The sequence below is a fragment of the Ranitomeya imitator genome, chromosome 8 (assembly GCF_032444005.1).
Source record: "Ranitomeya imitator isolate aRanImi1 chromosome 8, aRanImi1.pri, whole genome shotgun sequence".
In the NCBI taxonomy this organism is placed as follows: Eukaryota; Metazoa; Chordata; class Amphibia; order Anura; family Dendrobatidae; genus Ranitomeya; species Ranitomeya imitator.
In genome coordinates this window covers 78,182,775-78,201,284 of record NC_091289.1, presented here as the reverse complement: position 1 = coordinate 78,201,284, position 18,510 = coordinate 78,182,775, and the positions used below count along the sequence as shown (strand labels likewise).

Here is an 18,510-nt window from a genome sequence, read left to right as displayed (position 1 = left end):
ATATATATATATATATATATATATATATATATATATATATATATATATATTCAAACAAAAAGCAGGCAGCACTCCATTATCTTGAATATCTTGTGCAGAGTTTATTCAGACCCACATGTCTTTGTCACGACGTTTCGGCTCAAACTGAGCCTTTCTCAAGCAGTGAGTGAAACATTTGTGTGCATATAAATACATTCTAAGCCATAACCGGCCTTAATTAGCCATTAGTGAACAGTATATGTGTTTATAGTTTACTTATAAAAATACTAATTAGTATCATAAAGTGCTACAGTGCATGCCTTCTGTGCTAGTGCTACTGTGTATCGTTATCCTTATAATACACTTCTTATTTACGGAGCTGTTTACAGGCAATGGAGGACATCTTCATACACCTCGGCGTTCTCTAAGCGCAACTGCGCATGTCCGCTACGTCACAACACTGTGTTAGACCGCGGACCAATCAGCAATGTCGGCGCCTGCGCATTAGCGCTACGTATCACCATATTGGTAGTGGCATCTCATACAAGAAGGTCAATTCTCTACTCAAGAGACAGCGCCTGCGCATACAGCGCTACACGGCACTTAACGCCACCCTTCACTTGCCAGCACTGATTCCAACTTCTGTGGGACCATAATAGACTTAGACCTACAGTTCTTTGTTCTCACAATATATCTTCTTTTCACCGGGCTTACCATTGCCTCTATTAATTCATGCCCTATGGACCTTTCAACGCATATAATCGCCCTGACACTACGGGCTCAACCATATAACGGCCAATGCCCGTAGGTCATACGGTCACATGCCTAGCAGCGAGTCAACCCTCTCAGGTCAGCTCGCCCCAGGCTTAGACTGTAACAGCGATAGCGTCTACGTCCCGGCATATAGACTCTACTGAAGTTAAAGTTAATAAACAACTGCTGTATAATATTTTAACTGCTTTTATTTATCAATCCCCGTTCCGACACAGTATGGAACCAAAAATAACAGAGGATATATATAACATTTTTCAAACTTAAGTATTTAACTGTATGTCCTCCATGTCCGTAAACACTTCTCCGACCATCTTCAGCTCCCACAAGGGTATCAGACGAATTCTAGGTAAAATTAGAAAAATACATTTTCGTGAATTTCACAGTATTATCTAAAATTAAAAACAAGTAGTCACATTACTGACTCATTGGGACCCAAAATATGATACAACAGAGTTCACGAACATTATTAGATGATTGTATGCATTTTAAAATCTGCATTAAGTCCTCCCGGTCTCAGGGTATTAAGTTCGTAAATCCACATAAGTTCTTTTTTCTTAAGTATCAACTCCCTATCACCTCCTCTTCTCTGTATCGGAACAGCATCTATGATTTTACATTTGAGGTCCTTTTCCGTGTGTTTGCAGTCAGCAAAATGTTTTGGGACAGGAAGGTCCAATCTATTTTTTCTTATACTGAATCTATGCTGGTTCATTCTCATTTTAAACTCGCAAGTTGTTTCTCCAATGTACCAAAGATTACATGGACATATGAGCACATATATAACGTAATCCGAGCTACACGTAAGGAATTGTTTTATATTATATACCTTTCCCGTTTTCGGATGTACAAATGTAGGTCCCTTGAGCATATACGTACAATTAACGCAGTTCAAACAGGGAAAACATCCATTTCTTTTACTGCCTGTAAGATATCTCTGGGTGTCTTTTCTTTTGGGACCAATATCAGATTGTATAATCATATCTTTGATATTCCTACTTCTTTTATAGGAATATAGTGGTGGCATTTTGAATTCTGGAATATTTGGTAAGCATCTCCCTAACATAGTCCAGTGTTTTTTAATGATGTTAGATATTTCCCTACTTTCTTCAGTATATGTAGAGACAAAAGGAACCCTGTTCTGGATTCTCCTATGTCTACCATATGATTCACCACAAATTAGTTGCAGTCTCTCTTTTTCCATAACCTTATTTTTTGTTTCTTCTAATAATCTCTTAGGGTATCCTCTATTCAAAAATTTCTTAATTAACTGATCTATTGTTCTGTCAGCTGTATCCTCTTCCTTCACTATACGCCTAACTCTAAGTAGTTGGCTAAGGGGAATTGATCTTTTCATTGAGCAAGGGTGTTGACTATCATACAGGAGCAAATTGTTCCTGTCTGTGTTTTTCACGTACAATGTCGTAATGAGTTGATTATTTTTTTGCTTCACTAGTACATCTAGAAATTGAATTTCATTCCAAGATTTTACTACAGTAAATTTAATTGTCTGGTCCACCGTATTGAGATATGTATGGAATTCATCCAGTTCTACTTCTGTACCTGTCCACAGGAGGAAGACATCATCTATGTACCTCCACCACTCCAGCACATACCGGAAGTGGTGGGACACATAGACGAGGTCCTCCTCCAGGACTTCCATAACCAGGTTAGCGTATGAGGGGGCCATATTGGCCCCCATAGCCGTTCCCTGTTTTTGCGTGTAAAACGCATCTCCAAACATAAAATAGTTACGTCTCAATATTATCTCCAGCATCCCCAACAAAAAGCTCTTGCCTTCAGGTGTATATTGCCTAACATCCAGCATTTTATCAATGGCTTTTAAGCCTCTATCATGATTAATGGAGGTATAGAGTGAAACCACATCAAATGATGCAAGTAACACTCTATTCTCCAACCGTATGGACTCTATTTTCTTTAGGAAGTCTGTGGTGTCTTTTATATAGGATTTACATGTTCTTGTAATAGGGTTCAATATTTTATCTAGGAATATACCCATTTTATTGAAGACAGAGCCTACCCCTGAAACTATAGGTTGCCCCGGAGGGTCGACTAAAGTTTTGTGTATTTTTGGTGTAATGTATAGCACCGGAGTGCGTGGATTCTCTTCCCATAGGTAGTTGTATAATTCTTGGTCTATAGTACATGCATGTAGTGCTCCTTCTAACCATTTTTTTATCTCTTCCTGTATACTGAACATAGGATCCCTCTCTAGTTTACCATATACATATTCATCACTCAGCTGTCTCATAACTTCTCTAACATAGGCTTGCCTGTCCATGACGACGACCGCACCCCCTTTATCTGCGGGTTTGATGATGATATCGCCGTCACGGACAAGCTCCTCCAATGCTTCCATTTCTTCCTTAGTAATGTTCGGACGTCTATACTCTTTGACACCTTTATATTTAAGTTGCTCTATATCAGTTTTTACAGCTTCCTCAAATGCTTTAATAACTGCTGAGCTTGTTGGTGGGATGAATCTACTTTTGTTTTTTAATTCAACCATTTTAAGATCAAACTCACTGATTTTCTCATTTGGTGTATCTTTCTTTCCCTCGAACCATTCCCTCAACTTAATTTGTCTAAGGAAACGTTCTAGGTCTATTTCAGTTATGAGACAGCTGAGTGATGAATATGTATATGGTAAACTAGAGAGGGATCCTAAGTTCAGTATACAGGAAGAGATAAAAAATGGTTAGAAGGAGCACTACATGCATGTACTATAGACCAAGAATTATACAACTACCTATGGGAAGAGATTCCACGCACTCCGGTGCTATACATTACACCAAAAATAAACAAAACTTTGGTCGACCCTCCGGGGCAACCTATAGTTTCAGGGGTAGGCTCTGTCTTCAATAAAATGGGTATATTCCTAGATAAAATATTGAACCCTATTACAAGAACATGTAAATCCTATATAAAAGACACCACAGACTTCCTAAAGAAAATAGAGTCCATACGGTTGGAGAATAGAGTGTTACTTGCATCATTTGATGTGGTTTCACTCTATACCTCCATTAATCATGATAGAGGCTTAAAAGCCATTGATAAAATGCTGGATGTTAGGCAATATACACCTGAAGGCAAGAGCTTTTTGTTGGGGATGCTGGAGATAATATTGAGACGTAACTATTTTATGTTTGGAGATGCGTTTTACACGCAAAAACAGGGAACGGCTATGGGGGCCAATATGGCCCCCTCATACGCTAACCTGGTTATGGAAGTCCTGGAGGAAGACCTCGTCTATGTGTCCCACCACTTCCGGTATGTGCTGGAGTGGTGGAGGTACATAGATGATGTCTTCCTCCTGTGGACAGGTACAGAAGTAGAACTGGATGAATTCCATACATATCTCAATATGGTGGACCAGACAATTAAATTTACTGTAGTAAAATCTTGGAATGAAATTCAATTTCTAGATGTACTAGTGGAGCAAAAAAATAATCAACTCATTACGACATTGTACGTGAAAAACCAGACAGGAACAATTTACTCCTGTATGATAGTCAACACCCTTGCTCAATGAAAAGATCAATTCCCCTTAGCCAACTACTTAGAGTTAGGCGTATAGTGAAGGAAGAGGATACAGCTGACAGAACAATAGATCAGTTAATTAAGAAATTTTTGAATAGAGGATACCCTAAGAGATTATTAGAAGAAACAAAAAATAAGGTTATGGAAAAAGAGAGACTGCAACTAATTTGTGGTGAATCATATGGTAGACATAGGAGAATCCAGAACAGGGTTCCTTTTGTCTCTACATATACTGAAGAAAGTAGGGAAATATCTAACATCATTAAAAAACACTGGACTATGTTAGGGAGATGCTTACCAAATATTCCAGAATTCAAAATGCCACCACTATATTCCTATAAAAGAAGTAGGAATATCAAAGATATGATTATACAATCTGATATTGGTCCCAAAAGAAAAGACACCCAGAGATATCTTACAGGCAGTAAAAGAAATGGATGTTTTCCCTGTTTGAACTGCGTTAATTGTACGTATATGCTCAAGGGACCTACATTTGTACATCCGAAAACGGGAAAGGTATATAATATAAAACAATTCCTTACGTGTAGCTCGGATTACGTTATATATGTGCTCATATGTCCATGTAATCTTTGGTACGTTGGAGAAACAACTTGCGAGTTTAAAACGAGAATGAACCAGCATAGATTCAGTACAAGAAAAAATAGATTGGACCTTCCTGTCCCAAAACATTTTGCTGACTGCAAACACACGGAAAAGAACCTCAAATGTAAAATCATAGATGCTGTTCCGATACAGAGAAGAGGAGGTGATAGGGAGTTGATACTTAAGAAAAAAGAACTTATGTGGATTTACGAACTTAATACCCTGAGACCGGGAGGACTTAATGCAGATTTTAAAATGCATACAATCATCTAATAATGTTCGTGAACTCTGTTGTATCATATTTTGGGTCCCAATGAGTCAGTAATGTGACTACTTGTTTTTAATTTTAGATAATACTGTGAAATTCACGAAAATGTATTTTTCTAATTTTACCTAGATTTCGTCTGATGCCCTTATGGGAGCTGAAGATGGTCGGAGAAGTGTTTACGGACATGGAGGACATACAGTTAAATACTTAAGTTTGAAAAATGTTATATATATCCTCTGTTATTTTTGGTTCCATACTGTGTCGGACCGCGGATTGATAAATAAAAGCAGTTAAAATATTATACAGCAGTTGTTTATTAACTTTAACTTCAGTAGAGTCTATATGCCGGGACGTAGACGCTATCGCTGTTACAGTCTAAGCCTGGGGCGAGCTGACCTGAGAGGGTTGACTCGCTGCTAGGCATGTGACCGTATGACCTACGGGCATTGGCCGTTATATGGTTGAGCCCGTAGTGTCAGGGCGATTATATGCGTTGAAAGGTCCATAGGGCATGAATTAATAGAGGCAATGGTAAGCCCGGTGAAAAGAAGATATATTGTGAGAACAAAGAACTGTAGGTCTAAGTCTATCATGGTCCCACAGAAGTTGGAATCAGTGCTGGCAAGTGAAGGGTGGCGTTAAGTGCCGTGTAGCGCTGTATGCGCAGGCGCTGTCTCTTGAGTAGAGAATTGACCTTCTTGTATGAGATGCCACTACCAATATGGTGATACGTAGCGCTAATGCGCAGGCGCCGACGTTGCTGATTGGTCCGCGGTCTAACACAGTGTTGTGACGTAGCGGACATGCGCAGTTGCGCTTAGAGAACGCCGAGGTGTATGAAGATGTCCTCCATTGCCTGTAAACATCTCCGTAAGTAAGAAGTGTATTATAAGAATAACGATACACAGTAGCACTAGCACAGAAGGCATGCACTGTAGCACTTTATGATACTAATTAGTATTTTTATAAGTAAACTATAAACACATATACTGTTCACTAATGGCTAATTAAGGCCGGTTATGGCTTAGAACGTATTTATATGCACACAAATGGTTCACTCACTGCTTGAGAAAGGCTCAGTTTGAGCCGAAACGTCGTGATAAAGACATGTGGGTCTGAATAAACTCTGCACAAGATAATGGAGTGCTGCCTGTTTTTTGTTTGAATCTATGGACTGAGGATAGCCGGTGGACGGGCTTCCTGAAGGCTTTGCACCCGCAGATAAGTTAGAAAGTTGTGCTGTTCCTTTTTTTACATTATATATATATACACACAGTATATATATATATATATATATATATATATATATATATATATATATATATATATATATAGTCATTCATCATGTTTTTAAAAAACTACTTAAATCTAGATTATGATGATTCTGAATAGTGGTGTTGTCATATATTATTCCTCATACTATTTTTGATATAGTATGAGATTAATATTTCCTGTTTATACTTTTTTATATTAATTCCCCTTCATTCCCTTTCTTCTACTCCCCTCCCCCTTCTTCCTCTTTTCTTTCCCTTCCTCTTTTCCTTTTCTCTTTCTTTCCCTTTTCCTCCCCCCTCCTCCTCCCCTTCTCTCTCTCTACCCCTCCTTCTTTCCACCCCCCTTCTTCCTTTCCCTTCCCCTTCCCCCTTCTTCCTTTCCCCTCCCCTTCCCCCTTCTTCCTTTCCCCTCCCCTTCCCCCTTCTTCCTTTCCCCTCCCCATCTCCTTCCCTTTCCTTTCCCCATGTCCTCTTCTTTTTACTTTACATTATGGTTTATTAATGCTCTTCTATAATTTGAATTATGCTGATTATTATTATTTTTCTATATTATTTTTATATTTATTTTAATTATATTTTTATCTTTAAGTCCATACCTGTCTGTGAGGATGTTCTCTTCCCCCTTTCTTGCACCGTGGGACGTTCAGGCCCTGTTGGTCCGGTCCGTGGGTCTCCTGATGAATGATTCCTACCTATTGGAATAAAGATATTATTCGAACATACTCCTATGTAGTATACTGTGTATTTATGTATTTTGTATGTATTTTTGTTTTTGTTTGTTTTTATTGATTTTGTATTTATTATTTTTCACATATATGTATGATTTATTATTTATTTATTATGTTTTTTGGGGGTTTATATAATTACAGTACCATATTCCATAACTTCCATATATGTATTGTAATCATGGAATTCTGTATATTTACCCGTTTCCTTTGTACATATCTACACAGTATATTTGTCCAGTATTAGCTCAGTCTTTTGCCCCTTTTCGGCCGCACATCATAAGCTCCCACATCTACCTTCCCTTTCGTTATCGCCCGTATTTCTTCTACTGCACCTTCTTTATATCCAGCGTTCATGGCGGCGGGCATGTCTGTGCACACGCGCTGTCTGTGTCCCGGCTGGCTTGCATCCAGCGTCTTGGTTGCCTAGCAGCGGGTTTCCACTGCCGGGTTGCGTGACGCTGGCTCTGTGTGCTTCCGGCGTCCTCCTGACAGCGCGCGCGACACGTTAGGCATGGTCCGCCTCTATTGCCGCTTACGGTCAGTATATATGCCCCTCTGGTTCTGCTCGTACATCACACCCTGACGAAGGATTTTCCGAAACGCGCGTCGGGGTGCTCTGTACTTGGGCTAGGATCGGACAAACAGGTATATATTGCTGCTATATATATCTCCCATATCCTTTTAAACGTGGTATACAAATGCGATTGTGCACTATATGTGAGGACACTTATGTATGGAGTAGTTCCTCCTCCCCCGTTTTTCTAATTGTTGCACATATATTATTGGCACCTTTTTGTACCGCATATGGTCATATTGTAATTAGCACATGCACTTTAGTTCCACTTGTTAAAGCACCTTCCCCCCAAAAAAAATTTTTTCAACATTTTTTTATACATTTTTATACACACAAGGTTTTATTAATTGTATACCAACATATAGTTTATGGGATTGATTAGATTTTTCTACCTTGTTCATATTATATTTATCCTGTCTATGCGCCATATTTTAATTCTCTTTTGATGTATCCCAAGTACGTGCACTGTTGTGCCGTTGTTGCCATATGTATATAATAAAGGCTTATTTTATATCCCTATTATCTTTCTTTGTGGCTTCTATATTTTAGAGTGTTTATATATATTTCTTTATTTTTTTGTGCTGTCATATATGTATTTTCTGGACTTGTAGGTCCAAGTGACAGTCTCTTTGATTTTTACTAAAATTACCGAGTGGGTTGCCACTCTTTTCTTTTAGCAACAAAACCTGGGGTATTATCCATATTATTTAATATCTATTGGATGTTATAATAATTTTTTAATATTTATTTTCTGCAAAAAATTGTTGCTATTAAGTTCTCTAAATTTATACACACACTGTATAGACATGTAGGTACATATATACACACACTGTATAGACACGTAGATACATATATGCACACACTGTATAGACACACATATTAATTATATATACACACACACTGTATACACATGTAGGTACATATATGCACACACTGTGTAGACATGTAGGTACATATATACACACTGTATAGGCATGTAGGTACATATATACACACACACTGTATACGCATGTAGGTACATATATACACACACTGTATGGACATGTAGGTACATATATACACACACTGTATAGACATGTAGGTACATATACACACACTGTATACACATGTAGGTACATATATACACTGTATAGACATGTAGGTACATATATACACACACTGTATAGACATGTAGGTACATATATACACACACTGTATAGACATGTAGGTACATATACACACACTGTATACACATGTAGGTACATATATACACACACTGTATAGACATGTAGGTACATATATACACACACTGTATAGACATGTAGGTACATATATACACACACTGTATAGGCATGTAGGTACATATATACACACACTGTATAGGCATGTAGGTACATATATACACACTGTATAGACATGTAGGTACATATATACACACTGTATAGACATGTAGGTACATATATACACACTGTATAGACATGTAGGTACATATATACACACTGTATAGACATGTAGGTACATATATACACACACTGTATAGACATGTAGGTACATATACACATGTAGGTACATATATACACACACTGTATAGACATGTAGGTACATATATACACACTGTATAGACATGTAGGTACATATATACACACACTGTATAGACATGTAGGTACATATACACACACTGTATAGACATGTAGGTACATATATACACACACTGTATAGACATGTAGGTACATATATACACACACTGTATAGACATGTAGGTACATATATACACACACTGTATAGACATGTAGGTACATATATACACACACTGTATAGACATGTAGGTACATATATACACACACTGTATAGACATGTAGGTACATATACACACACTGTATGGACATGTAGGTACATATATACACACACTGTATGGACATGTAGGTACATATACACACACTGTATACACATGTAGGTACATATATACACACACTGTATAGACATGTAGGTACATATATACACACACTGTATAGACATGTAGGTACATATATACACACACTGTATAGACATGTAGGTACATATATACACACACTGTATAGACATGTAGGTACATATATACACACACTGTATAGACATGTAGGTACATATATACACACACTGTATAGACATGTAGGTACATATATACACACACTGTATAGACATGTAGGTACATATATACACACACTGTATGGACATGTAGGTACATATATACACACTGTATAGACATGTAGGTACATATATACACACACTGTATAGACATGTAGGTACATATACACACACTGTATAGACATGTAGGTACATATACACACACTGTATAGACATGTAGGTACATATATACACATACTGTATAGACATGTAGGTACATATATACACACTGTATAGACATGTAGGTACATATATACACACACTGTATAGACATGTAGGTACATATACACACACTATACACATGTAGGTACATATATACACACACTGTATAGACATGTAGGTACATATATACACACACTGTATAGACATGTAGGTACATATATACACACACTGTATAGACATGTAGGTACATATATACACACACTGTATAGACATGTAGGTACATATATACACACACTGTATAGACATGTAGGTACATATATACACACTGTATAGACATGTAGGTACATATATACACACACTGTACGGACATGTAGGTACATATATACACACACTGTATGGACATGTAGGTACATATATACACACACTGTATAGACATGTAGGTACATATATACACACACTGTATAGACATGTAGGTACATATATACACACACTGTATAGGCATGTAGGTACATATATACACACACTGTATGGACATGTAGGTACATATATACACACACTGTATAGACATGTAGGTACATATATACACACTGTATAGACATGTAGGTACATATATACACACACTGTATAGACATGTAGGTACATATACACACACTATACACATGTAGGTACATATATACACACACTGTATAGACATGTAGGTACATATATACACACACTGTATAGACATGTAGGTACATATATACACACACTGTATAGACATGTAGGTACATATATACACACACTGTATAGACATGTAGGTACATATATACACACACTGTATAGACATGTAGGTACATATATACACACTGTATAGACATGTAGGTACATATATATACACACTGTATAGACATGTAGGTACATATACACACACTGTATGGACATGTAGGTACATATATACACACACTGTATAGACATGTAGGTACATATATACACACACTGTATAGACATGTAGGTACATATATACACACACTGTATAGGCATGTAGGTACATATATACACACACTGTATAGGCATGTAGGTACATATATACACACTGTATAGACATGTAGGTACATATATACACACACTGTATAGACATGTAGGTACATATATACACACTGTATAGACATGTAGGTACATATATACACACACTGTACGGACATGTAGGTACATATATACACACACTGTATGGACATGTAGGTACATATATACACACACTGTATAGACATGTAGGTACATATATACACACACTGTATAGACATGTAGGTACATATACACACACTGTATACACATGTAGGTACATATATACACACTGTATAGACATGTAGGTACATATATACACATACTGTATAGACATGTAGGTACATATACACACACTGTATACACATGTAGGTACATATATACACACTGTATAGACATATAGGTACATATATACACATACTGTATAGACATGTAGGTACATATATACACACACTGTATAGACATGTAGGTACATATATACACACACTGTATACACATGTAGGTACATATACACACACTGTATACACATGTAGGTACATATATACACACTGTATAGACATATAGGTACATATATACACATACTGTATAGACACGTAGGTACATATATACACACTGTATAGACACGTAGGTACATATATACACACACTGTATGGACACGTAGGTACATATATACACACACTGTATACACACGTAGGTACATATATACACACACTGTATGGACATGTAGGTACATATATACACACTGTATAGACATGTAGGTACATATATACACACACTGTATAGACATGTAGGTACATATACACACACTGTATGGACATGTAGGTACATATATACACACTGTATAGACATGTAGGTACATATATACACACACTGTATACACACGTAGGTACATATATACACACACTGTATGGACATGTAGGTACATATATACACACTGTATACACATGTAGGTACATATATACACACACTGTATAGACATGTAGGTACATATACACACACTGTATGGACATGTAGGTACATATATACATATACTGTATAGACATGTAGGTACATATATACACACACTGTATAGACATGTAGGTACATATATACACACACTGTATAGACATGTAGGTACATATATACACACACTGTATGGACATGTAGGTACATATATACACACACTGTATGGACATGTAGGTACATATACACACACTGTATGGACATGTAGATACATATATACACACTGTATAGACATGTAGGTACATATACACACACTGTATAGACATGTAGGTACATATATACACACACTGTATAGACATGTAGGTACATATATACACACACTGTATGGACATGTAGGTACATATATACACATACTGTATAGACATGTAGGTACATATATACACACACTGTATGGACATGTAGGTACATATATACACACACTGTATAGACATGTAAGTACATATATACACACACTGTATGGACATGTAGGTACATATATACACACACTGTATGGACATGTAGGTACATATATACACACACTGTATGGACATGTAGGTACATATATACACACTGTATAGACATGTAGGTACATATACACACACTGTATACACATGTAGGTACATATATACACATACTGTATAGACATGTAGGTACATATATACACACTGTATAGACATGTAGGTACATATATACACACACTGTATGGACATGTAGGTACATATATACACACACTGTATGGACATGTAGGTACATATACACACACTGTATACACATGTAGGTACATATATACACACACTGTATGGACATGTAGGTACATATATACACACACTGTATAGACATGTAGGTACATATATACACACACTGTATGGACATGTAGGTACATATATACACACACTGTATAGACATGTAGGTACATATATACACACTGTATAGACATGTAGGTACATATATACACACACTGTATAGACATGTAGGTACATATATACACACACTGTATGGACATGTAGGTACATATATACACACACTGTATGCACATGTAGATACATATATGCACACACTGTATACAATGTAGATACATATATGCACACAAATCTTGCCGTGGTTACCCAGCCAGCATCATTATACACAAAGGCTGCTCTGTTCCCGGCCAGCCAGGCACCAACACAGCTCCACACTATGAGGCGACGTGCCGGAATCTTGGAGCGCCCATGTCCACAGTGCTGCCCTATAAAGTTCAGGCGGACGCGGGGCCGATCCCGTCCCCTCACCACAGAACAGCCGGGGCGCTAACGGGAGTCGCGCGAAGCAGAGATCCCGCCAGTAAATAGTTTCACTGAAGACTTTAAGGCTGATACAAAGTGCAGAACTCCTGAGCTGCCGCCGTCCTGCGGTACTTACTAGTGATGAAAGCCGGGCGTGTAGGGGAGGACTCCTCTGCGGACTTCTGCCATTATCACATTCTTGTGGAGGGAGGAAGCGGCGTCAAAATCAGGCCGGTTACCGGAGACGGCTTGTTACAGCGCCTCCTACTGGTAGCTATTTGACTGCTCAGACAAGCTGTGATCCATACCTCCCAACTTATGAAGATGGGAAAGGCTACGTTCACATTAGCGTTGCGCGCCGGTGCGTCGGCGACGCAACGCACGACGCACAAAAACGCGCGCAAAAACGCAGCGTTTTGCGACGCGTGCGTCGTTTTTTGACGAAAATCGGACGCACGAAAAATGCAACTTGTTGCATTTTCTTGCGTCCGACGCTAGCGTCGGAAACGACGCACGTGTCGAAAAACGCCACCCAAAAAACGCACGCGTCCCCTATGTTAAACATAGGGGCGCGCCGACGCAACAGCGACGCACATTAGCGGAACGCTAATGTGAACGTAGCCAAAGAGAGACAAAGTTTGCGGCGCGCAACGCGGCAAATTTTAGGCCACGCCCCTGACTACACCCATTCATAATTAGTTACACCCATATCACGTCCCAAGCACACCCATTTAGCACTGCTGATCACACGGTTTCATCTATATATATATAACTAGCTGAAGAGCCCGGCGTTGCCTGGGCATAGTAAATATCTGTGGTTAGTTATAGCACGTCACTTCTCTTATTTTCCCATCACGCCTCTCATTTTCCCCATAACATCTCTCATTTTCCCCCTCACATCTCTCATTTTCTCCCTCACACCTCTCATTTTCTCCCTCACACCTCTCATTCCCCCCTAACACTTGTCATTTCGACCTCACATCTGTCATTTTCAGATCACTACACTATTTTCCCTCACTCCTCTCATTTTGCACTCACACCTTTTCATTTTCACCTCACACCTCTCATTTTCACCTCAGTATATACATGTTTGTCGTCTCCCTTATATATAACATACACCTGTATGTCATCTCCTGTATATAGTATATACCTGTATGTCATCTCCCCTGTATATAGTATATACCTGCTGTGTGTCATCTCCCCTGTATATAGGATATACCTGTATGTCATCTCCTCCTATATATAGTATATACCTGTATGTCATCTCCTTCTATATATAGTATATACCTGTATGTCATCTCCTCCTGTATATAGTATATACCTGTGTGTCATCTCCCCTGTATATAGTATATACCTGTATGTCATCTCCTCCTGTATATAGTATATATCTGTGTGTCATCTCCTCCTGTATATAGTATATACCTGTATGTCATCTTCTATATATAGCATATACCTGTATGTCATCTCCTCCTGTATATAGTATATACCTGTAGGTAATCTGCTCCTGTATATAGTATATACCTGTGTGTCATCTCCTCCTGTATTTAGTATATACCTGTATGTCATCTCCTCCTGTATATAGTATGTACCTGTATGTCATCTCCTCCTCTATATAGTATATACCTGTGTGTTATCTCTCCTGTATATAGTATATATCTGTGTGTCATCTCCCCTGTATATATATATATATATGTACCTATATGTCATCTCCTCCTCTATATAGTATATACCTGTGTGTCATCTCTCCTGTATATAGTATATATCTGTGTGTCATCTCCCCTGTATATAGTATATACCTGTGTGATCTCCTGTATTAGACCTCGTTAACACGTTATTTGCTCAGTATTTTTACCTCAGTATTTGTAAGATAAATTGGCAGCCTGATAAATCCCCAGCCAACAGGAAGCCCTCCCCCTGGCAGTATATATTAGCTCACACATAATAGACAGGTCATGTGACTGACAGCTGCTGTATTTCCTATATGGTACATTTGTTGCTCTTGTAGTTTGTCTGCTTATTAATCAGATTTTTATTTTTGAAGGCTAATACCAGACTTGTGTGTGTTTTAGGGCGAGTTTCGTTTGTCAAGTTGTGTGTGTTGAGTTGTGTGTGGCGACATGCATGTAGCGACTTTTGTGAGATGAGTTTTGTGTGGCAACATGCGTGTAGCAACTTTTTGTGTGTCGAGTTGCATGTAACAGGTTAGTGTAGCAAGTTGTGTGCAGCAAGTTTTGCGCATGGCGAGTTTTGCGCGTGGTGAGTTTTATGTCTGGTGCCTTTTGAGTATGTGCAAGTTTTGTGTGAGGCAACTTTTGCATGTGTTGCAAATTTTGTGCATGTGGCAATTTTTCCGCGTGTGCAAGTTTTGCGTGTGGCGAGTTTTCCATGAGGTGAGTTTTGCACTTGTGGCGAGTTTTGCGTGAGCCTAGTTTTTGCATGTGGCGAGTTTTGCGCGTGGCGAGTTTTGAGCGGCGACTTTTGTGTTTCGACTTTTATGTGGCGAGGTTGGTGTATGTGTGGTGAAATGTGTGCTGAGAGTGGTATATGTGTTCAAGCACGTGGTAGTGTGTGGCGCATTTTGTGTGTGTGTTCATATCCCCATGTGTGGTGAGTATCTCATGTCGGGGCCCCACCTTAGCAACTGATCGGTATATACTCTTTTGCGCCATCGCTCTCATTCTTTAAGTCCCCCTTGTTCACATCTGGCAGCTGTCAATTTGCCTCCAACACTTTCCTTTCACTTTTCCCCATTATATAGATAGGGGAAAAATAGTTTGGTGAATTGGAAAGCGCGGAGTTAAAATTTCACCTCACAACATAGCCTATGACGCTCTCAGGGTCCAGACGTGTGACTGTGCAAAATTTTGTGGCTGTAGCTGCGATGCCTCCAACACTTTTCATTTCACTTTTTCCCCATTATGTAGATAGGGGCAAAATTGTTTGGTGAATTGGAAAGCGTGGGGTTAAAATTTCACCTCACAACGTAGCCTATGACGCTCTCAGGGTCCAGACGTGTGACTGTGCAAAATTTTATTTCTGTAGCTGCGACGCCTCCAACACTTTTCCTTTCACTTTTTTTCCCATTATGCAGATAGGGGCAAAATTGTTTGGTGAATTGGAAAGCGCGGGGTTAAAATTTCACCTCACAACGTATCCTATGACGCTCTCAGGGTCCAGACGTGTGACTGTGCAATATTTTGTTCCTGTAGCTGCGACGCTTCCAACACTTTTCCTTTCACTTTTTTCCCCATTATGTAGATAGGGGCAAAATAGTTTGGTGAATTGGAACGCGCGGGGTTAAAATTTCACCTCACAACGTAGCCTATGACGCTCTCAGGGTCCAGACGTGTGACTGTGCAAAATTTTGTGGCTGTAGCTGCGACGGTGCAGATGCCAATCCCGGACACACACACACACACACACACACACACACACACACACACACACACATTCAGCTTTATATAGTAGACTAGCTGAAGAGCCCGGCGTTGCCTAGGCATTGTAAATATCTGTGGTTAGTTATAGCACGTCACTTCTCTTATTTTCCCATCACGCCTCTCATTTTCCCAATCACATCTTTAATTTTCCCCCTCACATCTCTAATTTTCTCCCTCACACCTCTCATTTTCTCCCTCACTCCTCTCATTCCCGCCTAACACTTGTCATTTCGACCTCACATCTGTCATTTTCAGATCACTACACTATTTTCCCTCACTCCTCTCATTTTGCACTCACACCTTTTCATTTTCACCTCACAACTCTCATTTTCACCTCAGTATATACATGTTTGTCATCTCCCTCATATATAGTATACACCTGTATGTCATCTCCTGTATATAGTATATAACTGTATGTCATCTCCCCTGTATATAGTATATACCTCCTGTGTGTCATCTCCCCTGTATATACCTGTATGTCATCTCCTCCTATATATAGTATATACCTGTATGTCATCTCCTATATATAGTATATACCTGTATGTCATCTCCTCCTATATATAGTATATACCTGTATGTCATCTCCTTCTATATATAGTATATACCTGTATGTCATCTCCTTCTATATATAGTATATACCTGTGTGTCATCTCCTCCTGTATATAGTATATATCTGTGTGTCATCTCCTCCTGTATATAGTATATACCTGTGTGTCATCTTCTATATATAGCATATACCTGTATGTCATCTCCTCCTGTATATAGTATATACCTGTAGGTAATCTGCTCCTGTATATAGTATATACCTGTGTGTCATCTCCTCCTGTATTTAGTATATACCTGTATGTCATCTCCTCCTGTATATAGTATGTACCTGTATGTCATCTCCTCCTCTATATAGTATATACCTGTGTGTCATCTCCCCTGTATATAGTATATACCTGTGTGATCTCCTGTATTAGACCTCGTTAACACGTTATTTGCTCAGTATTTTTACCTCAGTATTTGTAAGATAAATTGGCAGCCTGATAAATCCCCAGCCAACAGGAAGCCCTCCCCCTGGCAGTATATATTAGCTCACACATACACATAATAGACAGGTTATGTGACTGACAGCTGCCGTATTTCCTATATGGTACATTTGTTGCTCTTGTAGTTTGTCTGCTTATTAATCAGAATTTTATTTTTGAAGGCTAATACCAGACTTGTGTGTGTTTTAGGGCGAGTTTCGTTTGTCAAGTTGTGTGTTGTTCTGCCCATTCTAGCGAAGGTCAGGTTTCGTATCTAGCTTTAAAAAGGTTTAATACCATAGTTTTGGTTTTGCTGTGTTATAGCACCACCCAGTGGTGGTTAAATTTATTACCTGTGTTTTTCAGTAACTATTAGAGTGTTGCATTCTGGGATTCACCAAGGTATCATGGGAAGGGGAAACTCCATTTTCTCTCTGTGTATTTCCCTGGACACACGTGTTAATCTGCTGTGTTGAACTACCTCACTTACTTGCCATTCCGGTTAAGATTATCCGGTAAGACCATTATCCCTGTTCTTGCTATGTAATGTTGTACAGAGTGTGATTAACTGTATAGCAGCTAGTACACAGGAAATGTGATTTTTGGTTACCTGCTGTATGTAGTTATTATAGAAGTTGCATCATTCTGTATGCTTTCCCTGTTAGTTGCAGTCATGTTATTATTTGCCCAATACTTATACAAATCATTTGTATTCTTATA

At 38.6% G+C, this 18,510-nt stretch overlaps 1 long non-coding RNA gene across 4 annotated transcripts in view; it reads right to left on the bottom strand.

Annotated features, from left to right (window-relative positions):
• LOC138647831 (uncharacterized) overlaps positions 1-13,604 on the bottom strand; it is a 269,076-nt gene extending 255,472 nt beyond the window's left edge. For all 4 annotated transcript variants that reach the window (XR_011315047.1, XR_011315048.1, XR_011315046.1 and 1 more), the window contains exons 1-2: positions 13,480-13,604; positions 7,053-7,148 (exon numbers count right to left, since the gene is read on the bottom strand). This is a non-coding gene — a long non-coding RNA (uncharacterized lncRNA). The remainder of the gene's footprint in view (positions 1-7,052; positions 7,149-13,479) is intronic.
• Between the last annotated feature and the right edge of the window lie 4,906 nt (positions 13,605-18,510).